Below are 25991 nucleotides of genomic sequence, written 5' to 3'. Positions count from 1 at the left end.
ACACCAATGCCCTGGGCACCTAGGGTGCACTATTACAGGGGCTCATAAGGTGAACCAGTTCCAATTCGTAATGCACCTAGAGTGCATTGGCAGTAATTTAGAGAGAGAACAGCAGGCTGTGGGTCTGATTAGCAGGCCCACAGCCACATTAAGTCAGAAACCAGTGAAGCAAAAAGCAAAAATTTGGGGTGACCATAGGATAGCAGACCCTACTCTCCTACAGTGGCTATGACATCCAGGTTTGCCTATTGTGGTTCTTTGAGAGCTCACCCATGAGGTATCTGACTTCTATTGAAACCTGCCGGCCACTGACATTACTTCTATTTCAGAGACTACATCCCTTGGTAAAAACTTTAACTGGAATTACTCACCTGGTGAATGCCACCTCTCCTCAATCGCAGTTGATCTGAAATCATGCATAGGTCATAGTCATTCATGAAACTGCTGTTTTTGATTTGACCTAAACTTTCTCTTGGTTCTGTTGGCTGTAAGCTTTAACAATTTATAACTCTGGTTTTTCCTTTTCCTATTTCAATGATCTTCCCATATTGTTTACTTATTAACTGTTTTAGAATTGTTAGTCTATTGTGTTCTTTACTTTAAATTGTTGTACTGTTTGAGCTTAACATGCTTTTCTCTGGGGATTGCCTGCTGCTTGTGCCATAGCTACCAGGGGTTGAGCAGAGATTCTCGCAGAAGTGTTTTAACCCCTAACCAGAGAGGGTTACTTTGGGGGCACCCTGATCCCAAATTACCCAGTTCCTAAATAACAACAGTTTTACGATTCATACAGCTTTTGATGGTATTTAAGTCGTTGGCCACATGGTGTTTTTTTCTGGTGAGATCAGTAACTGGATCACTTAAATTCCTTTTCCGCAGTAACAATTACAATAGCTCAATATCATGTTATGTTATGTTATGTTATGTTATGTTATGTTAATATTTTATTAAGCGCAAAACAGCTGCCCCAGTAACGAGGCGTCCCTGCGCTGAACCATAACAGATACCTGAGGGGAGGGAAGGGAAGGAGTGAAACTGCAGGAGGATTATGTCAGAGAAAACAGATATGTTTTGATTGCCTTACCGAAGGCCAACAGGTTTGTCATGGAGCGAATGTGAGGTGGCAAGGAGTTCCAAAGCTTCGCCCCCAAAACCTTGAAAGAGCGGCCACCCATTCTGCTAAGCCTAGTTCGAGGGACAACCACAAGGTGTTGTCCTAAGGAGCGTAGGGCGCGCTGGGGGGTGTAGGGTACCTGGAGTGGGCGTAGAAGTCCAGGACAGTCAGATCTAAGAATTTTAAAGGCAGTGGTGAGAGTCTTGAATCGAACTCGGGCTTCAATACGCAGCCAGTGTAGCTTCTGGATGGTGTTTCTGGCAGAGCATCTGCGGGGGAGGCCATGGCATGGCATGCACAAATTGGATGTAAAGACAACACTAGATCTAATCACATAAAGCTTGTCTTCCAATGTAACTATTAGTAATGGGGGTCCCTTATTGCCAGTGGTATTCTCCCTAACCAAGTATGGACCCATCTTTCTAGTCAGGATAGGGGGATTACACATCCAAGATAACCTCTGATCACCCTATTAGTAGCTTGGCAAGAGTACTTAACACACACAGTAACACAGTGAGATCACTACAAATGGACACCACTCCAGTTTGGAAAACCAAATAAGACAAAAACACCAAACATTCAACATACACAACTAAAATTATCACTTTTAAGAGATCTTAGCAATTCTGTCCACAGAGCTCTATGGAGGTGGTTATTTTACACAAAGTACCTTCAGATGTGTCAAATGTCACAAGGCAAACAGCCCCAAAGGAGGGAAGTAACGAAAACCCCAGAAATACATTGATTCCTGAGGTCTTGTGGAGGTGATGCGACAGTTTTGCTGCATGCAGGAGAAGTGTTGCTTCAAATCCAGACTGTAAGGGTATTCAATGCATCGAAATTCAAGACAGTTCTGGTCTGCGGGTGATGTGTCAGGAAAGCGTGGCCCACAGGTGCGCTACATGGAAATCCAGATGCAGTGGAGGTCAATGCAGCGGTGGCAACCAGGCGCTGCATTAATTTCTGAAAAAAGAACAATTGATGGACAGAATGCAGAACAATGTCATACATTCACTCCAGTTCAGAGATCTGGGCCTAAATCCATCGTTTTTTTGCTCACCATGCCATTCCAGTTGAGACCCAGCCATATGCAAATCAGTCTTGACCCTGCGTCAAATGGGAACAGTCCAGCCCGAACTGCCAGCCCAGGTCCTCCCTGGACTGAAAACAAGCATCTTATGACCGGTTTCGGGGTTTCACCCCTCATCAGCCATGATAGCTTGACTCCAGTGGCACGGAGAGCACGAGACCCACGTCTGGGCATACCCGGGCGCACCTAGGGCAAGGAATCAAAAGACACACAAGTGATGGACGGAACCCAGAAAAAATAAAAACATTCACCCCAGTCAAGAGATCTGAGTTAAATCCATCATTCTGTTGCTCACCATGCCACCCCAGTTTAGACACGGCTGTATGCAAATCAATCTTGACACTGTGCCTCATGGGAATAGTCCACCCCAAATAATAACTCTGCTACCTCTGCTTTTGCCTCTAGCGCCGGGACGCCCCTTTGCTGGGGCAGCTGCGCGCTTTATAAAATTACCTAATAATAATAATAATAATCAGCCAGGATAGCTGGATTCCAGTGGCACAGTGAGCCCGGGACCCACGTCAAGACTGATTTGCATATGGCTGGGTCCAAACTTGGGTTCAAAGTGAGCTAAAGAACAATGATGGATTCAACCCAGATCTGTGACTGGGGGTGAGTGTCTGAATAGTTTCAGCACTCCATCCATCATTTCCTTGTGTTCACATTCTAAGAGTGGCATTTTCAAACTCACAATTTAAAAACAAACTTCACTAAAATAAGTATTTTTAAATTCTGAGCTCAGGGATTCCAAAGTCCAAATCTATATCTCTTCCCAATTGAAAGTTACATTTGTAAGATGTTACAAGGCAGCTCCAATGATAAACTATGAGAGAGACAGGCCTTGCAATAGTGAAAAATTAAAATGGCAGTTGTTCACTATCAGGACATGTGAAACACATCAGTGCATGTCCTACCTTTCACATACACTTCACCCTGCCCATGAGGGTACCTTGGGCCTAACCTAGGGGTGCCTTACATGTAGAAAAAGGAAAGGTTAGGGCCAGACAAGTGGGTGCACTTGCTAAGTCGACATTGCAGTTTACAACTGAACTCACAGACGCTGCAATGGCTGGCCTGAGACAAATTTACAAGGGCTACTCATGTGGGAGGCACAACCACTGATGCAGGCCCACTAGTAGCATTTGGTTTTCAGGCCCTGGGCATGCACAGATCACTTTACTAGGGTCTTACCAGTAATCCAAGTATGGCACACATAGATAACCAATCAGTGGAGAAGTGTGGCTCACTGGTTAGAGCAGGCAGACCCTGAAGCAGAAGTCAGACCCAGGACCAGGGTTCGATTCCCGACGCGGCAGGGTGTTGATCTCAAATGTCCACGGACTCGATAATTCTCGCTTCGGTGCCTGACCTAATCATGGGTTCACACTCTGCAACTCTGGGCATTAAGCTTGCTTAATCTCCACAACGGCCCCCCCGCGGCAGGATGCCTGGCTTTCACCTTGGGGATGCCCTGTAGGGGCTATCTCACAGGGAAAAACCTGGACGGGTTCCCAAGGCAAGCGCGGAGATACCCCTTCGGGGGTCGATTCTGGTGCTATATAAGAAATATAATAATAATAATCACAAAGGTAGCACTTACACTTTAGCATTGATCAGCAGTGGTAAAAAGCCTAGAGTTCATAAGCCAGCAAAAACGGAGTCCAGCACACAATTGAAAACGAAGGAGGTAGCGGTCAATAGACAGGGGATAACCCTGCAACAAGGGCAAGGTTGAACAGTGACTGATTTAATGACTGCCAAATGCAGCATTCTCAGTAAACTGTAAAGTAAACCCCAGCATCTTGATTAATTTATTGGAATCCCGCTATATCCACAAAGATTTAAAAAGTTAATGGTTTGTTACATCATTCTTCCCCTCTAAAATCAAGGAGTGCATTTCTGACAATACTGTACATCCCTGCAAATTAATTCTGTACAATATAATTGGGTTTTCCTATGCTAATATAGTAGTATGAGGGCTCTGAAATTTGTCAACTAAAGGATTCAACCTTTTATCAGCAGAGTGATCATTAGATTCCATTGACAACAAGAGATCTCAGAGGACCCACCCAATGCTAAATTAGCATCAGTAGAGGCTTGAAATATTGAAATGCTGGAAATCTTTTTTGAAATTTAAAATGTTGTAGCTTTTCCTCTTTATATGTCTGCCTTCCCTCTCATTCTCTGTTGACTTAAAGATTTGTGTTACCCTGCCCTAGCTTGCATTTTCAAAATTGGAAAACATTTTACTTTTCTCCCTTATCTACACATGCGATGATTGGGTGAATCAAGATGCTTTCCTAGTACAACTATAATATCTGGTTGAAGGACTCCTTCTTCCTTTCCTCATCTTTTATAGGTAGATATTAATCTAGCGTACTTTGACATGCCTAGGTTTTCACACTTATCATAGTCATTCTCTTGACAGATTACATAATGGGGGCAGGGATCTTAAGATGCAACACTTTAGTTGTGGGGGAGATGAATCTGTACCTATATTAGTTGAAGAGTGACATACGTTTGACTGTTCAGAAGTGAAAGGTCCTTTGACTAGGATTCCCAAAATAGAGGACAACCCCTCCAACCAAAATATTATTTGAATTCAGGGTGGTTTCTCTGTAGGTCTTCTGAAATTTGTAGGTCCTGTGTTCGAAAATGAAAAGAACTATTGAATAACAGTTTGTGCTTAGCAAAGTGATCATGATTGAATAGCTGTTTATCAGTAGGATCACTTTTGAATACATCTAGTGTCCCTTTAGGTATTGTGTTAGTTATAGGTGGCTGTATTGCCTCTATATCTGTCACAGTTAACTCTGGAGGCTTGAAGATGTTTAACTGGATTTTCCAGCAGGAACGGGATATGGACATAAAACAATAATATTTTTGGCTCCTTTTTTGACACCTCAAGTTACCTCCATGAGAAAATTACCAGGAATTAGAGCCAAGCTCTCCTGAAAAAGCATGATGCTTGAATTTTCATTCTCCTTCTGAACCTTCAGTCTGGGGTGGGAATTTTGAAACTGATGGAAGAAAATCTAGAGCCTAGATTTCCGCTTTTCTGGGAAGTGCAGTATTTTCCTCTTCCAAAGGTTACCTGTCGGTCCCCTGAAAATAGTAGACCCTCTCTTGGGAAATGAAACAAACCTGTGAGAAAGTGGGTTGTTGTCTGAGTGGGGTATTATCCCTGCTCAAGCAATATCCACAATCCCTCTCTGGGTGAACCACCAAAGTCACTAAATAAACCTGTTCTTAACCCTTGGCACAAAATCTGGCAGGCTTAAATTAGAGGCATTGTGTAAAGAATGTATGCAGCACACAAACAGCAGGGAAGTGTAAACAAAACACAAGAAAAATCCCACACCATTTTAGAAAAATATAGTAAAATGTAAGTAATTATTTGACACCCAAACAACAAAAGTCCAATCAGTGGAACTGGAATCATGATTTTTTTTAAAGTTTAAAGTAAAAACTAGCACCTAAAACAGCAAATATCAGTCACGTGAGACCAGGTCAAAGTTGAGCGTGGGTTGGATACAAGAAGTGGGTTGGGCCCAGTCAGTTCTTACCTTCAAGAAAACAGAAGAAATTTCAACAAATATTTACTGGAAGGTAAAGTTCAATGAGAGCCAGGCTGCAGACGGTTTTCAGGGAGGAGATGTCATCGTCAGGGAGCAGCTGGAAGAAGTCGAGGTTGAAGATTTCAACGTTCAGACATAGTTTCTTTTTTCGAAAGTTGAAAATCTCCGGTGATACATGACTGGAGGAGGTAGCTGACCAATGCTCCACGAGGGTGGACACCCTTTCTGACAAGGACCGCTGAACAGGATTTGCTACTGTGGAGAAGAATGTAGTAGGAGCTGCTGCAAAGTCAGGGCGACCAGCAATGCACCTTGGGTGGATAGACTGCAGGAAGTTTCCTGTCTCGGTTCTCAGATCACTTTTGAGCTAAAAACTGTCTATGTCCCACGTTTTGGATTTTGACTATCTGGACACATTTAGCACCACTTCCAATGGCCCAGGACTGGAGAGGCAAACCTAGAGGGTCAGGTCTCACTCAGGGTGGGCCCAGGTACAGGTTCAAGCCGGTTGGGGCTAAGGCTCTGATCAGGAGGCCAGCCAACTAGCCCTTGGAGCCACTATGTTACTTCTGAGTTCAAGATTGGGAGCAGGGATGACCTCAGAGGTTTCAAGGCAGGCTTCAGGTAACAGAAGAGTCCTCCCATGTGTAGCAAGGCAGTCCTATGAAGTACACAGCAGGCCACAGCAGCAGGCAGTCCTCTGAGAGTCCTTCCACACATCCAAAAAGTGAACTGTAGAGTGGGTCTGAGGTCCTATTTTCATACCCTGGGCCTTTTTGGAAATAATAGACATTTTTAGAGTTTTCCCTTTGACGTTCTGGGAGTTTCCTGCCTCCCATGCTCTGGCTCCATCCTGATTACATGAACAATGAGGTAGTGTGCAGTGCTTTGTGTGAAGAGAGGGGACAGCCTATGGATTTGCAGTTGGAAATGTGTCTAGCTCTGCCCCATCCTGTCATTGATGGCCCATCTAGACACACCTAATACCTTTTTTGTGTGACTGTCTGAGTGGGATAAACAAAGGTCAAGTGCCAACTACACCCAGTCATGTGACCCATGGACAGGCTACAGGCATAAAGTAGCTATGGCAGGAAAATTGCAACTTTCTAAAAGGGGCATTTTCAAAAGTGTGACTTAAAATCCTACTTTACCATTATAGAGGATTTTAAATTACAGTTTCGTAGACACCAAACCTGAATTTCCTGCCTGTTACTTTTCAAATGCTAGCACTGCAAATAACGATTTAGAAAAGGGGGGGTGGTGATGAACAGAGTGTCTGAGTTAAACAGACCACTCTTACCCAGTCCAAAGATCAGGGCTTGATCCATCACCGTTATTTATCTCACTGCCCCATCCCAGCTCAGAACCTGGCTATATGCAAATCAGTCTGTCCCTGGCCCAGTGCATCATGGGAACAGGGCAGACTAAACTACCAAGCCAATTCTTCACCAGGAAGGAGACAAGCTACCGGGGACCGGTTTCTGGCATTTCAGCCTTCTTCGGCCCGGCTTGCTTGAATCCCTCACCACCCCTTGTTGTAAATAGCACTGCAAATAAGGCAACCCAATGTTATCATATCTGAAAGGTGGGCCTTAAAGTAGTGAAAAATAAATTTAGGGTTTTTTCACTGCCAGGACATGAAAAACTTAAGCGTGTATTTCTAACCTTTTAATTACAACGCACAAGCAGTTTAGCACTGGTTAGCTGTACTAAAGCAAGCAAAAACAATTTCAGAAAAATAGGTCGTTGAGGGCAAAAAGTAGCAGGACATGTGTGGCAGACAGATCATATGAATTAATATGAATTTATCACTAGGAATTCAATTGAATACATCCAGAGTCCCTTTTGGTACCAGCTTTAGATATTAGTGGTTGTACAAACATAGATGAAAATACTCATGCAAATAACAGAACACAGTGAAAATAACAGGACAACGGAGATTAAAAATAGCAGTTCCAGAATCCCAGATGCAATATATATGCGTTATTAAGATTTAACCTGGGAAAGTGGAAAATGTAGATTCAATAGATCAGTGAATTAAAGTGATGTGGGATATGTCAGATGTAACATGTTCTTCCGTTAAAGGGCTAGAAAATGCAGGTGTAGGAAACCAGCCTTTTTTATATCATCATTCCAGAATTTTTACTCCATCTATTGTTGGCGACTTTGGAACTCTCTGTAATTATGCTGGCTAACTAGAGTAAGGTGCCTGTGCACCATGTTAAACATGGTTAAATTGCTGTATTCTTAATTGGTACATTTAACTTGCCTATAAATACCTAGTATATGGTGTAGAATGTGCACACAGTGCCTGGAAATTAAATTCCACTTGTGGAGCATACCCTCCCAGGTGGGTTTTGTGCTCTCCAAATACCTATAGCGTAACATAACATACCATACCATACCATAACATAATATAACATAACATAACATAACATAACATAACATAACATAACATAACATAACATAACATAACCGAAAATATTGTACCATCCACTACAGTGGCAATGCAAACATGGCTACAGGCCTACCCTGTGTAGCTAGACTGCTGCAATGTAAAACCTGCAATGAAACTTGTTAAAATAAGCCTTTTTGACAGATAAAGACTTCACTTTTAAATATTGGTACGACAGCCTGATGTAAGCCTTCTAGCCTACAAGGTATGGTGCATGTATTTAAAAGTGTGATATGCAGAAAATTAATATTACCATGTCCTTACAGTGACAATGTCCCACAAATGTATTTTCAATGTGTCAGGCCTAGCTATCATATGTGGAAGACCTGGTTGCAGACTAAAATATTGATACTGCTTTCTTAGGAAAGGCACCAGCTAAAATAATAATAAACCACTCTTTTTAGTAGTAATTAAAAATCCAATTGAATTGTGTAATTTGATTGTGATTAAATATTAACGAAACATAACTTTTAGAAAGATCCCTTTTTGCTGCCTAATGTCTCTGTAGGCTAATTTGGCTACCTCTTCAGCAACTCTCAGCTTGCCTTGTACTTGGACTGGCAATAGATGTAAAAGAGGTGTGAAGGAGCAAACAATAGACTGACCGCAGTGGGCAGAGATTATTCATCTGATCTCCACAAAATATTTAAAACGAGCGCTGTGGGCATCCTGTGACACCACACTATCAAATCCTGTTCAACATGTCTGTTGAGCCACATGTAACACTTGGAGCGTGCTTAAATGGGAGAGGACAGGATAGTAAAACAATTCTTGTATTTTCCCTGTCTGGTCGCTGAAGGGCCCTGCTTTTGTCCTACCAGACATCTGTCTCTTTGTTTGTTGTGGGTACAGTGCATTCTTCAAACTGGAACTTAGTGTCATATGTAAAAGGTTACTGGTGATTTTCCTATGACCACTCCCATACACATTACCTGCCCTCAGAACCCAGGTTTAGTAGCCAAGACTTTCGTTATCTTGAAAATGTCCTGACACATGGCATTTTGGGACTGTGTGCAGTAAGGCAAATGGAAATTACTGAAAAGGTGGGTAGGGTCGGTCCAGGGACCTTTTACCCCACTGGCTAGTGAGTGCCAAGGAGTTACCCACACTCAATAGCTGGTGCCATGCATAAATGTGGCATCTCAAGATACCCACTTCAGAACACACATTGGCCCTGTGGTAGAAAATAAGAGGATAGGACCTGCTGTCTGTGAGTTGAAATGAGCCCTGATGGAATGGACCTGCACCTCCCCCTTTGTGGTAGCAGGGACAGCGTAAGCTGCAAGAGGCCTTTTTCTTAGAATGTCAGGTCGGCTTTGGTAATTGGTCTTGGAGTGGACTTTGCAGTTGGCCTCAGCCTGATCCTCTGAAAGTCTATAAATGTCCTCTCCTAAGGCCCTGAGGGTCTTATTATTTTACTCCTGCAGTTGGTTGGGACTTAAAAGACTAACAGCCTGCTTTAGAGTGCAGTTGACTGAGTATTCCATCGGCATGGCAGAGTATTTTCTAAAAAGCTATGCCTAGATTACTGTCCCCACCGTATCTAGAGAGTCTGCCAGCCCAGTGGACATTTCTTAAATTGAAAGTGTGCTGTGCAGCTCCATCAACATCTTTAATTTTTTTCAGTTTTCAGAAAAAAAATCACAAAACTGGAATTGTTTTGAAAAACAAAAAAACAATTTATGGTGTGGGGGGGTCATTCATTTTTTTTACTTTGACTAACTGACCAGTTTGGGATGATCGTGTGTGAAAGCAAAACAAAATAAAAGAATTCTCACCCTTAATAGGTGCGACGGACAAATGGCAGCCAGTATTAGCAGATTTAACCAAGGTTTTGGGCAGATATCGAGGGAGTAGGTGCTCGGAATTTGAGTCACAAGGCCAGCTAAATAGGTCGCAGGGCTGCTTCTACCATCCTAGGGTTCAGGAAATGAGACGATATAGCATGCCTGGACTTTAGTAAGAGCAGAAGAACAAGGGAACAAAATACAACTTCTATAGGAATCCAAGATAATCAACTACCAATGGTCATCTTGAGGCCTACATATCCTGAAGGGAAAATAAAGTCTAAGTGGATGTACAGGAGTGGATGAAGCATAGTGGAAAATATGATGTAACTCTAGCAAGTACAAATCCCAAAAAAAGATAAATCTATATATATAAAAACGAAAGTATGTCTGTCTGTCTGTTTGTCCTTTATGCATTACTACACCATTCATTCGATCGCCATGAAACTTTGGGAAGTTGTTGAGTACACTCCCGCAAAGGTTTCTGTCAAATCTTTTTTTTAATCGCCCCCCAGGGCCCTCATAATATTTTGAATACTGAAATAGACAGCGAATTTGTGAGCATCCTCGACAGTTATGACCCCCAAACGGAAATTGATTGGTCAATCTACATCAGAAGCACGAAAGAAACAGGCATTACGAGCTTCAGAAACAGACGAGCAACGGGAAGCAAGATTAGAAGCTCTGCGAATGCAAACTGCTCAAGCCCGTAATGCTGTTCGAATACAAACTGATCAAGCCCTTAATTCTCAAAAGAACGAGCAAAGAGAATCAAGACTGGAAACAGATCGATTACGCACAGCTCAAGCCCGTTTGAATGAAACAGGAGAGCAACAAGAATCAAGATTCGAAAACGATCAATTACGCACTGCTCAAGCCCGCTCGAATGAAACAAGAGAGCAACCAGAATCAAGTTCAAGTTCAAGTTTAACATTTGTATAGCGCACTACTCACCCAGAGGGTCTCAAGGCGCTTGAGGGAAGGGGTCCTTTACTTATCGAATATCCAAGTTTTTAGTTGTTTTCTGAAGGAGAGGTGGTTCTGTGTAAGGCGGAGGTCGGTGGGGAGAGAATTCCAGGTTTTGGCCTCTAAGTAGGAGAAGGATCTTCCCCCCATGGTGGATCTATGGATGCGTGGAATTCGAGGACGCACTGCTCAAGCCACACTTAGAAATGTTTTCAAAAATAAAATGAATAAGTTTCAATAACAATGACACAATGTAAATTTAATGTTATCATAACGAGTTTTCTTGAATTTCCTTTCTTCTGAGACCGTAGCAATGCGCGACGGGTAAGCTAGTGATAAATAAAGCGAACAATTCTGGTACTTTCTGGGAACTGTAACCAACAACAAGAACAATCTCCCTATTTATAACTTTCAAAAGGGTAGTATATCCACAGATGCTCATGTCCCAAAGACAAGTAGTTAGTTCTAAAATATAAAGGGCCATATTATCAAGAAAGGGCGATACATTATCGCTGCTTTTATCAGCAAGAAACTGCTGCTAAAGCGGCAATAATGTGCTTGATAATATGCCCTTGTGAATTCCCATAGAAGCCCACGTTAACACCTGAACCTGGGCTTCTATGGGAATTCACAAGGGCATATTATCAAGCCCATTATCGCAGCTTTAGCGGCAGTTTCCTGCCGATAAAAGTGCCAATAATGTATCGCCCTTTCTTGATAATATGGCCAAAAGTTTATTACATTTTCTAATACAGTATAAGACATTAAACAAATTACACATAAGGATCACATAGAGTGAAATGATCATAGAAGCCACAATAGTGGACATCAATAGTTATGGACCCCATAATCATGATCAGTAGACCAATGGACTGTGTGCAATTACAAACTTCAAAACAAAACACAAACATAAAACAGCAAGTCAGATACATATAAAAATCACAGAGCAAAAATAATATCATTCACAAAATATACAATACAAATATTTACAAGAACACAGGAAATGCGCAGTAGACTGAACCACTGATATGCTCTTACCATATTCTGTCCCACCCCTAATTCTCCCTGTCTCTCTGAGTTTCCAATCAGGCCTTTAGAGGGCTATGAAAGGAACCAATGGGGATTTCAACTGTATCCTGTTCACCTTTTCGGAAATGTAATCAACGCCTGGTAAATAAAAGTCCTAGTAAGCAAAATAAATCACCTGGATCACATCAAGTGCATCTATAGTTTCAAAGATGTTTATGTATGCTCCTCTGTTGTGAACGGTGATCAATGGAATGATGCCATGCAATAAAGAGTTATGATTAAATCTGCCTGTGGTTTCTGCATTGCGTGTGTAGCTTCATCTAAAGGCAAAGCAATTCTGTGCTTTTTTTTTTATTCATTTTGTTTTAGCTGTTATTTTGGCCAGCTGGTCTGAGCTATTTAACTATCATTCTTGCCTTGACTTTAATACAAGAATTCCTCACAAAAAGTAGAGCCTTCCGAGAATAATTCCATAAATGCTTTCAAGCACACAGTGACACGTGCCCTTCCACCTTCAATTCTCTGTGACAATATCATAACTTCTGGTCAGATTATTTTACCCTAGCAAATAAGACATCCCATTTTAGCATCAGAGCTGACACTGACTAGTAATTGTACATTCTGTGTTAAACATGGGGCTGACACCTCCACTTACACAGACGCATGACAGCAAATGGGTTTCATGTCACAGTGAAAAATGCTGACAACCTATGCTGGTGTCCAGATACACCTACCACTCTCTGAGTCATAGCAGGAATAAGAAAGGGTTGAACAGAAAATGTGTTGGCTTCAGCACTGCATTATGGAAGTGTGTGAGCGTGAGATCAAGAAAGCAACAAGTAAGCTGGCGTTGGCTCAACGTCGTGTGATTCCGAGCAAATCATTTAAACTCTCCATTCCTACAAAAATTGAATGTGTCGTTCAGTGGCGGCTCCTCCACTATGGAAGAGGAGCGTCGGCACACTGCTTTCAAGCTGTGCGAAATAGAAACGTAAAATGATAATAACTTTGAGTTATCATTTTATATACGTGCTGCTTTGCGGGTGGGTGAGGCTGCTCTGCTCTTGGAGCAGGGCATGGGAGGAGTGGTTTGCCCTCTCCAGAGTGCGCAATGATGTTTGGTCAGCCCAAACCTGTAATGTGCACTTTCCTCTTTTTCCATGAAGGCTGCATTATAACTTGTATGGAGAACATGCCCAAGATCCCATTCCCTGGTTGAGCTTCTAACCAGGATGCTCAAAACAAGTCACTTTGCTACACTGCAGCATTGTGATTGATCATGGAGCCTGGGTGCCTACAATCATAACACTGTATTGCAGCCTTGTGATTGGTCAGTGGGGCCTGGATGTGGTTCCTGATCCTTGAGGAGACAGGAGCAGAGACTCAGGACCCAGCAGCAAGGTAAGGATTTTTTCTTTTTAATTAGGTGCACCCCCACGTGCCATCTCTGCGTGACCCATAAGCCCCCGACACACTGCACTTGCTCCTCCACCCACTAGCCAAGCCAGCCGCCTCTGGTGTCCTTGTGTAATGTAACTGGCACTCATGTAAAGTGCTCCAATACCCTCACTGATTGTCAAGAACGAGTTATACAAAAACAAAAGAGATTCAATTTCTTTCAACACGAGTGTACATGACAGATAACAAGAAAACATCTCTAAGGGTTGTTTAAGGTTTAGGGGCATTGTCCATTTCACTCTAAATAGGGTAGACAGGACATCCATCAAATTCTAAATACCTCTAACTATTCCCCACTATCCTTTGAAGAGTTATTTTTAATTAGGAGAAGCCAGGAGAGCTTTGCTGGACACATTACATTCATTTGCAGTTTCTTCCCATTGTGAGTGAGACCAAGGAAGAACATTCTTTATGTATACCAAGAAGGATACAGAATGACTTCATGAACCAGTGCCTCCATTTATCATGAAAGGGTAAGCAAAGTTCAAGATGTGAACTTTTTGGGGACTGACCATCACAGCAGAAGTGAAATATAATCATCAACACGCTGTGCTTGCTTTTAAAGGGGCGGGCCAGAAATTGACAGGATAGATCTGTTCTTTTCACCAACAGCATTACTGTACAATGTTGCTTAGTTTGATAAAGTCTGCTTGGGTTTTAAGACACTGCAACATGATTCAATGGAAGGCCTTTTTAATGAGATGGGGAAGTACCAGAACCCCCTCATATCCACAATAATACAGACTTGAAATGTCATTGCACATGTGATTGGGCCAAGGTAGACTTCTGGTCACACCTTTGACTATATAGTCAAGTTAAAAAATAAACTCTGCAGGGAAGTCTTACATTCTACTTCCATCTTGTATCACTGTATGATCCATTTTGGGGCTACTGCTGCTTAGCTATGTTCACGCCAGAAAAATACCTCATACATACATACATATATACATACATACATACCTAAGTATTTTTATCTTATATGTAGGATGCTTGTTGATTGTACTATAGTGGTTTGGGGTAATAAGGCACAGGAACCTTTGTGTCACTTAGGAGTTTGGTCAAAGTCTCACTCAGGGGGTAGCAAGTTTTGTCTTTACCTTCGGAGTCAATTTCTGGTTTCTATCTCTGTTTGTGCAACACCTCCATACAGATCTATCCAGCGGGGTGTCTTTGGATGTCCAAAGAGTGACTCTGGGTACATGAGTTCAGCATCGTCATTCTCCTGATTGTGATCACAACTGCCCTTTGAAAATTCTATGGTAACCAGATCTAAAAAATCAGGAAAATTCTTCATTTCTTCACATTTTAAAAATTCTTTGTCTGTCTTCCATGTTGACATGTCAAGCAGCCCAAACAGTATGATTGTTTCTAAAGTGGCTTTTTCAAAATTAAGACATTTTTCTATTTAAGATAGGGGTGATTGAATAGCCAAGAGATATAATAGTGCTGACAATCTGTTTATAGGTTTCTAAAGCAAGTCTGCAATTTATTTTAATAATGATGAGACCGCTAACATTGGAGGATAATTGTTATACATTCAGTCAGATGCTGGTGACACCTGGCATAAATGAAAACCTACTAAAACTTCTTTGAAGAAGGAAAAGGCCTATGTGAATTGGGCCCTAGACATGTTCTCTTTCAATGTTCAATATTACATTTTTTTAAATTGATGTTTAGGGCATTTCATGCTTAAGCCTTCATCCATAATGTTTCTTTTCACAAAAGACATTCAGTCCCAATTTGTTCTCATATGTTGGAGATGCCAAAGGTGCCCAGGGTTTGTGTATTCCCCCAGCAGAGAACTAAGATAGTAGATATAAAGCAACAACATTCTTGAGTAATATTTTAAAAAATGGGAAAAACTGTGGTAATAAGAATGTATGTTTTTGCAGTTTTCTAAGTGGTAGTCAATTTTACGGTATACTTTGAGGTTTCTACCTATATGACTTTTGTAATGGAAACAGGGAAGAAGCCCTTAGGTGATCCCAGAAAGCTATACATTTTCAAAACATACGCCAAATTCAGAATGCAGAAAGATGTAATTTGTTAAGGTCACTCATCATTTTCCAAAAACAAACTAGTCACTGAAATTAAAACTAATGAAAATATGTAGCAACAAATATAAATGTTACAGATTTTTAAATCTGTAATTTATTGCCCTGACTGGTGATTTACAAAAGTAATAATGTTACTCTTCTGGTCACAAGGATATATAGTTTTTGTTGGTTGTCCAAAACACTCACTACCAGAGTCATGAATTGATCTGTAGCTAATAATAGTTTTTTTATTGTTTACCAACCATGCATCAATTCATATTTTAAACTCTAATGAATGAAATGAGTATTAAGGAAAGTCATGCATGTTTTAAAAGTGCCCAACACAATATGTTTAGTAAAGTGGATTTTTCTACACATCTGAGTTTGACTCTATCAAAAATATTTTGTGTTTCAGAGAATTTTGAAAACTATATATTTTTCTTACATATTGGCCGACATTTTGAAGGCACGAGAAATTCAATTGATAATAACAAATATTTAATGATCTGTTTTGCTACCCTTCCCCTGATAAAAACGCTACCATGCTTGTGTAGCTGGGCCAATCATTCTCAACAGGAAAAACATCAAACCACTAGTAGGAAACATCATATTTTTTTTCTTTCAAATTCACTCATTCTGGTGATGTGGTTAGCAGCAGTATTTAAGCCAAGGCTCAGTCAGCACCCAGGGGTTCCTAGACACTCAGGCAAGTCAAGGTTGGTGTGAATTGCATCTATCCAAATATGTTTTCTTCCCCAGAATGCCAATTAACTGTCAAACAATGCATAACATCACAGTTTTTCTTCACATTTCTATGAGGGAAAATAATGAAATCTGCAATAAAACTGATGCTTTGTACTAACCAGTATACAACACTTCTCCCAGTAAAAACAGTACCCCACTTGTGTGACTGGGTCTATTGACAGTGACAGAAATGGATTAAAACCTGTGACCAAATGCAGTCAGTGCACTTTCAATGTGAGGTTGCTCGGTCACTGGTTTGGTCCTTTCCTGTTCATTCAGTAGGCCTACTCATAAATGTGAGGTATGAGTTTCATTAGGAAAAAACTATGGATGTGTAGGTTGGCAAAACCTTCCTTGCATGTTACTGAGTTTTTCTGTCGCATAAAGGGTTTTATTGACTTATCCACAATTGAAATATTTATTTCTTCTGTAGGTCCCTAGTAGAGTGCACTACCTGTGCCTAGGGCCTGCACATTTAATGCAGCACTGATTGTGTCATACACACATGTAGCCTTTAAATATGTCTCAGGCCTGCCACTGCATAGCTGTTGTGCAGCTAACACTGCCATGTCGACTTGCCATTTAAAACCCTTTATCAAGCTTTGAACTAAGCCCTGGGGGAGCAGGCGGATTTGCTCTACGAGGAGTTCCACAGAGTTGGGCAAACACTCCGCTCTGTGTCTCCACCCCCCTTCAATAAATATTTTAACAAAATGAAGCTAAATAAAATACACTTACCTTTATCACAGCGTCTCCGTGTTGACCTCCTCCTCCTCACCATGGTCCTGCAGAATCCCCTATGTTAGACATACGTGTTGTAGGACTGCGTGCGCATGCGCATTCCTACTGATGTACATCTGACGTAGGGGACTCTGTAGGACCACAGTGAGGAGTCAGAGGGCAGCCTGGAGATGCCGTGATAAAAGTAAGTGTGTGTGATTTAGCTTAATTTTTATTTGAAAAATATTTATTTGGGGGGTGGACGTGGTAGGGTCTGGAGCTGAACTCCGCTACACTGCGGAGTCGGAGGTTTTGCATTAACTTTGCGTTCCCCACTGAACGTGACGTATGCTCAAAGCTTTACCAGTGGAGCAGAGTTCTTTGCCCATGATTACTTTAAACTCCCCTTTTATTACATATAAGTCACCCCTAAGGTGGGCGCTAGGTAGCCCATAGGACAGGGTGCTGTGTAAGTAGAAAGTAGTATAGGTACTTTTTCCATGGCCTGGTAGTAAAAACACCTAGATTAGTTTTTTACTACTATGAGATCTACTTCTCTCATAGGTTAACTTTGGGAATTCTTTATCAATCAAACAATTAGGGTTTTCGAAGCACACTACTCACCCTTGATGGTCGCAAGGCATGGGGGGAATGTGAGCAGCTCCGTTGGTCATTCGAAGAGCCAGGTCTTGAGGTTGTATCTAAACTGGTGCAGTGTCGGACTTCATCGGATGTGTTGGGGGAGTTTGTTCCAGGTCATGGCTGCGAGGTAGGAGAAGGATCTGCCAGAAGGATCTGCCACCTGCTCTGGCCCTGTGGATGTGAGAGACCCCAGCTAGGGAGAGGTTGAAAGAGTGGAGGTTTCTCTAGGGGGCATGGAAGGAGATTTGTTTGTTGAAGTATTGTGGTCTGGTGTTGTGGAGGGCTTTGTAGGTGTATTACACTTTTTAGCTGTAATTCCTGATTGAGAAGTAGTAGCTGTATCATGTTTAATATCATCAGAATGGTAATGATACAGCCTCTTCATTGGCAAAGTTGGATTTAACATGACTATTTTGGAAATGCCTCTTTTAGAAAGATGCAAATACAAGGAGAGGGACAGAGCGCTGAAACTTTTCTGACACTCACCCTCGGTTACTATTACAACTGGGTTGAATCCTACATTGTTCCTTAGCTCACTTTGCCACCCCAGATCAAACCCAGCCATATGCCAATCAGTCTTGACTATGTTCCTCATGGGAGCAGTCCAGCCTGAACTGCCAAGCCAGGTCTTCCCTGGACCAGAAACAAGCATCCTGGGACCGGTTTCAGGGTAACACCCCTCATCAGCCAGGCTAGCTTGAATCCAGTGGCAACGTGAACATGGGACCCACATGTGAGCATACCCTGCCAACTTAGGGCGAACAAAGCAAACAGAAGGAGATGATTAACGGAGCACTGAAACCTTTCAGAAACTCACCCCCAGTCACAATTAGATCTGGGTTGAATCCAACATCGTTCTTTAGCTCACTTCGCCACCAGTTCAGACCCAGCCATATGCAATCAGTCTTCACCCTGTTCTTCATGGGAATAGTCCAGCCCCAATTGCCAAGCCAGGCTTTCCCTGGACTAGAAACAAACATCCTGGGGCCAGTTTCGGGGAAACACCCCATATCAGCCAGGCTAGCTTGAATCCAGTGACAAAGTGAGCAAAGGACCCACATTTGGGCATACCCTGCTAACTTAGGGCGAACAGAGCAAACACAAGGAATGATTAATAGAGTGCTTAAACCTTTCAAAAACTCACCCTAGTCACTATTAGATCTGGTTTGAATCCAACATCATTCTTTGGCTGAATTTGCCACCCCAGTTCAGACCCAGCCATATGCAATCAGTCTTCACCCTGTTCTTCATGGGAATAGTCCAGCCCCAATTGCCAAGCCAGGCTTTCCCTGGACTAGAAACAAACATCCTGGGGCCAGTTTCGGGGAAACACCCCATATCAGCCAGGCTAGCTTGAATCCAGTGACAAAGTGAGCAAAGGACCCACATTTGGGCATACCCTGCTAACTTAGGGCGAACAGAGCAAACACAAGGAATGATTAATAGAGTGCTTAAACCTTTCAAAAACTCACCCTAGTCACTATTAGATCTGGTTTGAATCCAACATCATTCTTTGGCTGAATTTGCCACCCCAGTACAGACCCAGACTTATGCAATCAGTATTCACCCTGTTCCTCATGGGAACAGTCCAGCCTGAACTACAAAGAAAGGTCTTCCCTGGACTGGAAGCAAGCATACTGGGCCCGGTTTCGGGGTGACACTCCTCATCGGCCCGGCTAGCTTGAATCCAGTGGCAAAAAAGCATGCCCTACCAACTTGGGGCGAACAAAGCAAGCACAAGGAGATTTTAGAAAGATGGCATTTCTCTGCTATTAAGCTCTGTGTGTCTGCAGCCTGCCTCCAATACATGTCTGGGCGACAAATGGACTTTGTGCATTACTTCTAGATATTCCCACACAAAGGAAGGTTAGGTGTGACTGAGAGGCCATCTACATCCTGATGGGGCATCCTGGTTAGGAAGGGAGAAAGGGACTGATATGTACACCTAAAGGGTCAGTTCTCTGTCCCCACACAAAGGGTTTCACACCCCCCTGTAGTGAGTCTGAAACCAGGACTGCGAGGAAGGGACCGGGTTTGTGCCCCACCAGATCAGACAGTTCTAGACCTGTAAAAAAACTCTACCAGGAAGTAGGACTGCAGTGCTACTACAAGGACTCTAACTCTGCTGAAATGCTGAACTGAAATAACTGATTTTCTGCTGTGCTGCCCTGCTGCCTGCTACACTCTGCATATGCCGAGGAAGAACTGGACTCTTGCTTGAACCCAGAGTGGTCTCCAAGAACATGCTAGCTTGCCTCCTGTTGTGAGACTCCAGGATATCAAAGTCTCACCTCCTGGTCCTGGTCCACTGGAGGTATATCCAGGTCCTTGCTTGAGTGGAGCCAACATATCATGTGCTGCGTGAAGCAGAATCATTGCATCTCTACTGTTGTGAGAACAGAACCTGCGCACCTCATGCGAAACCAGCGCATCACCTCCAGAATTGATGCATCGAAACTGCTACTGCAGTGAGAGAAGATTGACGCATACCCTTGATTGCGTGTAGAAACCTGGCACATCAGCTTTGAAACCAACTCATCTCTGCTTAAGCCCTTCGTCTTCCGAACCGGCGCATCACCATCGTGGAGAACATCTACTCATTAGATCTGCACGGATGCAACACTTGGATGCACCCTGCATATCGCAGTTAAAACAAGGATGTAGTGGAGAAGTGTGGCTCAGGGGTTAGAGGCGGCAGACCCGGAAGCTGAGATCGGCCCTGGACCAGGGTTCAATTCCCCGCCTCGGCGGGTCTTGGGCTCAAAAATTCCACGGACTCGATAATTCTCGCTCCGGTGCCTTCTCAACTCACGGGTTCACACTCTGCGACTCTGGGCAATAGCTTGCTTAATCTCCACAATGGCCCCTCGTGGCGGGATGCCTCGCTTTCACCTTGTGGATACCCTGCTTGGGTTATCTCACAGGGGAATACCAGGACGGGTTCCCTAAGCAAGCGCCGGGAAACCCTTTGTGGGTAGCTGTGCGCTATATAAGCTCAAATACAATACAATGGGACTTGTGTGACTCTAGCATTCAGCCCGCGCTCTTTCAATGTTAGCCTGAACTCTTGACTTTGCCCTGATCCAGTGCGACCAGATACCGGCCACTGGCGCCTAATGCTTATAAGCTCTATTTTTACATTTAGTCTTTAAAAATTCATATCTGGGTCTCTACTTTTTGGATTTTTGTAATTTTGGTCATGTTTTATTTATTACAAAAATCATAATCACATTTTTGTAACTGGTGTGGAGTCTTTTTTTGGTGTTTTCATTGTGTTACTGTTTGCAGTATTGCACAAATACATTACACATTGCCTCGTAAGTTAAGGCTGCCTGCTCAGGGCCAAGTTACCAGAAGGTGAGCACAGGTTAATTTATGATGTGTATCTGATTTACCCTGACCATGAGTATGGTTCTTGCTTGGACAGGGTGCATACTTCTGCCAAGCACAAACCAATTTTTTTGACAATGGCACGACAGAAGCTCATCACTCCACTCTCCACATAGTTTGTTTTTCAGAAATGACTGGAATTGGTAGGATTTCTCTAAAATATTCAAGTCACACCCTCAGTAAAATCATCATCAACGGCATTGTGTGCAGTGCCAAATCATTTCTCTTCCATGGAGACAGCACTTGCATTCCGTCCAGTAGAATTGAAAGTGGGAGAAGTGTAAAAAGGATGAATAGTGTAGCCATCGACAGAATGCATGAGACCTGCATCACTTAAATGCAAATACCAATAGTGAAATACTCATGGCTATTGTTGTGAGATGATTCATTCTCTTGACTCTAGAATAAAAATTGTGTAGGAAGGTAGGCTATCCTATAGTTTGGCATACTTCTTAATTGGATCCAACCATATAACACTGGGAAACTTCCTTTTGTGTTGCCTGCCATTTGTATAATGCACAAGTGACACAAGTGTGGAGACTTTACAAGATGACCTGTTTTACTTGGTTGGAATGGTGTTTGTGGCAGTTACATGAGCAGTACTGAGTTCAATGTGATACATGTTGCCACTTCATCCTTAACCATCTGTCTTCTACCTACATGAGAACCCTATGAAATCAAGTCTAGGCTAAGCTTTGACTATCTCATCATATCTCTGTCTCACTCTGAGTCATGACTAAAATCGTGTGGTTGCCCACGTGAAACTTCACTAACTTCTACCCTTGGCAGCCTTCTTAGACACAGAAGAATTAGCTGGCACCTTTACCGCATTCACTACATGGGATGCCTCTATGGGTGAAATATGGCCTTTAAATGGCTGCATGACTGTTAAAAATGCAGTCAACAACTGCCAAATCCAATTTCTTCTGCTGTGTGGTAGCAAGTTGGTGGGTGTCTTGGGATGCCTTGCCTTGTGGGATGCCTGGAGCACATTCACATTTGAAAACTGTGGTAGAAATCCTAAGAAAGACACCCCAAAGGCCCCTTTGCAGAAACACTAATGACCGTAGAATTTGGAGGACAGGATGCTATCTCAAAAGATGGCATTAAGTGGTTTACTGAACAATTTCTCAAAAAACAAGTCAGCCACAAAGGATAGAAGCAGTCAATGAGTATACAACAATTGGCAATCAATACAGCATTTCCGGTGTAAGCAGGAATTGTAGACTGGAATCTATTTAGGAGGGTTGACAATTGTGCTATGTGTCAAATATGCCTTCCCTCAAATAGGCCTGCACTACACCTGTCTCTCAGAATCAAGGGTTGTGCTTGTGAAGGGACATCACAACTGCTATGCTGCCTGACAATGCTCTTGAGAATCACTGGGAGATGGTCTTAATCTGATGGAACTCCAACAGCTGAAAAATTACTTCCAGAAACTGCTCCATGATTTTCTTCCTCGGATGCCTTCTCAATATTGGAATCAACTTCAGAGCTCTCATCCACTATTTGAGAACAGGCTTCCAATGAGGTCCTATGTCTGTTTCCTACCTAAAACCTTTTACCTCAAATGATATGTACTAGGTAGAACGCCAAAGTGCTCTTAGACATTTTAATGCACTGAGAATGCTGTGTTTGTGAGCAGAAAGTGAGAATGCAATGCAGTGAAAATTAGTGTGGGTTAGAAATGTGTCAGAGGCAGAAAAAAAGACTTGCTGCACTCAGTGACTTTAAATCTTATTTTAAGAAGCGCCAACAACACAGTCGATTTAAACGGGCAAAAAAGCAACCTAAAAGAGAAGACAATGAAAAAATAATTACGTGAACTTGCAACACACGCATCAAAGCCAACTGAAAAATAGCAATAGTCAAATAAGCAACATAGGAAAAATCTAGATTATGTTTGAGATCAAAGAAAAAAGAAAACAATTAGGGTACAAATTCCCATGTGCTTTCCAAACAGGAACACAATTCTTACACAAAATTCACCTGACAGAGAAGTTGATTCAGCAATTACATTTCCTGGAAAGGGGGTGACAAAAGGCTCTTATGGTCAAGAAGGCAGCTCGATGGGGGTGATCAGGGCTATCTGGGATGGCTGGGGCTTGATTTCCACTCCCATAGAAGGTAATGTGTCCAAGATGATGTTGCCACACTAAAAAAGATCCTTGGTGTCTAATGGTGCATTCGTGCTCTGGGATTGTGCCTCAGATTAGATCCCAAAGCAGGAATCCTTCCAATAGAGGGAACATCTTAATGGTAACACTCTCCCCTTCCAGTGGTGCCCTTCACATGCGTAAAGGTTGATGTACAAAGCCCCAGATGAGAACTACCTAAAAACAAAATGACTCCCTACATTTTACCTGTCCCACCCTCACGTAAGCTAAAATGCTTGCATTTTACAGGAATCAGACCCTGTGCCACGGGTGGCCATCACCTGCACAAAAAGAAAATACCCTTGGTGTTTAGTGGTGACTTCTTGCTTGGGATGGCGGATTGACCAGTACAAGCCCATGGGGGAAGTCTCTGGTGCAAGCACAGGAGTGTTTCCCACACATCCCCAGAAAACCAGACAGTTACATCCTAAGCCCTGGGAAATAATTGAGAAGGACGTAAACATATTGTCTTCCAAATTAGAGGGTTTCAATGTTTACATGTTTTTATATATAAAAGTTAAATAAGTTATATTATTATGATGCTACATTTTGTAAAAATGTATTAGGTTTATATATAGGCAGAATTGATTTACTTGATGAATAAAATCGAAATTCTAGTAGCTATACTTATTAGCTCATATTCATGAATTTTCGATGATTATGGTTGTATTTCCGAATTTTATATCATGGATAGGTTACCTCAGACTGTTCCTATTGCATTTGAGGTGGATCTGTTAATAGATTATAGAATTGTCCTAGACCTCATGGAAAGTGTGCATGAATATGGTACTTTAGTTTTTCTCTCTTTGTTGTGTTCATTTAAAAAATACCGTGAAGTGCTAATAGGTATCCACACATGACTAACCTAAGCTAAAAATAGACGCGCTAAACTGGAGCAGTAGGATTTATCGTCTTTTCAAAAGTTTCTCTCTTCCTTGTTTAAACGGTGTATTAAAGCATAAACCTTAAAGAACCCGGCCTCTTATTGGTTGCATTTTGTTTTAAGAAGTGTCATGAAATGTGTGTTTCCCTGTATTATTCTGTTTTATTGCAATTTTTGAACCTGACTAATTTTCTAACTCTGACAATCTTGTTCGCTTTGTTTGACATTTCATTTTGTATTTTCAGTTCTCTTACTGTCACTTTTGTTTTATGAAAATCATTTTAGTATCACTTATATTCACATGGTTAAGGGCAGCCAGTCTACTCTACATTGGCCCAGCCTCCCAGAGTGGCAGTCTCAGGGGGCAGAAATGTATCAATTGATTCACAAAACACATTACTTAGCTGACTAAAAGATGAATTATGAAGCTCAAGGTTACAAACAAATGATTGGCATTGTGCTTTCTGACTGTGTTATTCCTCCGAGGCCCCACTCAGCGTGTGGTGACATTAGACAGGGAAAGGTGAGGGGGAGTATTTTAAAGAGGGATGCTAATTAGAGCGGTTCAATGAGTCATGGTAATGCACTTTTCAAGTCTAATGTCTACTTTTGAAAACTAAAGCTGAAATAAAGTTATCTTGCCATTCAGGATTTCTTTATAATTTAGAACCCTAAAACAGAATAAACCATTTTTAGGAATTTAAGCAGTATGTTTTGGCTCTAGGGAGGTAACGTTAAGCAGAGTGGTCCTGCCTCTATGTCTTGCCCAGATATAAGTAATGTTCCATGGATAATGGTATCAATGTACTCATGGAGGAAAGCTACCATTCCCCCATGGAGCTCTGACCGCATTCTTACAGTACAGGCTAAAGGTGGCAGATGTGTGCTCATACACTTTCCATTACCCATTGAAGATTTTAGTTTTCCTAATTCTCTTCTCTGCATTGGTATGCATTTTGCACATGATATGAGATCCTTCTATCCAGATTTCAAATTGTTTTAACTTTTTTTTTTAGCAACATGATATCCCTTTACCTACAGTGATCTGTATTTTTAACATTCTTTCTACCATTATTATATTGTGACTTGGTTACAGGGCGCACCTATCAATGATGCAGCAGGTGCCCTGGTAATGATACCCAGAGATCTAAGGAGCCCTGTGCACTGCACATCGGCTGTGTTTCTTGCTGCCCAACCAGTAGATCTTGAGAGCCATGTCCATGTTTGAATTGGGGCCTCTGGCACCATGGCTATGTCATTGTTTAGTTAGTTTTAGAATAAATACCACATGCTTATTGTCTGAGTATTATGTTGCTGGTTGAAGTCTCTACTTTGGGAGAACCAAGGATTCCACTCAAAAGCAATTTTACCATTGTGGGTCAATTCATGTAGGCCTCTGGCAGCTCAGTGACAGCTCACATGTATCCTGCTGGTCCAACCCTATAGCCTATGAGCCACATATACAATGTATTATAAACATTCTCTACTTATATTTATTTAACCAAAATATTGTTCTGTAATATAAAGAGTAAATGGAAGTCTTCAGTCTGATGGCTTTAAGCTAACCTACATGGCTTGTCACCTAAGTGCTACACATTTAGTGTCATTCAGCGTAAATAAAAAAGAATTACATAGAACAAGTGCCCCACTGTATTTTTAGTGGTGTGAATAGCCCAGTCAATGTTGCTTATCATTTTCTGCATCTATGAATTATCAAAATTACAACGAGGCAGAGAGGAGAATTTTGTTTTTGAGTTAGTTCTAGTAAGTTATCCTTTGGCCTTTAAGAAGATGACACTGTACAAATCAAAAGCCACAGCCATTTTAACTTGCTGCCCCTTGCCCAGTCTTGCATCCTGTTGTAGACTGCAGCTCAGCCACTGATTGGCTGGGGCCTGTGAGGGAGTGGATGCACCACCATTTAGAGTATTATGCAGTGTTTC

General features: G+C 42.1%; 1 protein-coding gene across 4 annotated transcripts in view; it reads left to right on the top strand.

The window, feature by feature from the left end:
• The window catches only part of MDGA2 (MAM domain containing glycosylphosphatidylinositol anchor 2), a 1595858-nt gene that overhangs the window by 694879 nt on the left and 874988 nt on the right, over positions 1-25991 (top strand). The window lies entirely within an intron of this gene.

This window comes from Lissotriton vulgaris, chromosome 9, assembly GCF_964263255.1.
Source record: "Lissotriton vulgaris chromosome 9, aLisVul1.2, whole genome shotgun sequence".
In the NCBI taxonomy this organism is placed as follows: Eukaryota; Metazoa; Chordata; class Amphibia; order Caudata; family Salamandridae; genus Lissotriton; species Lissotriton vulgaris.
Note: the sequence above shows the minus strand (reverse complement) of the source record. Positions and strands in the feature narration are given on the sequence as shown.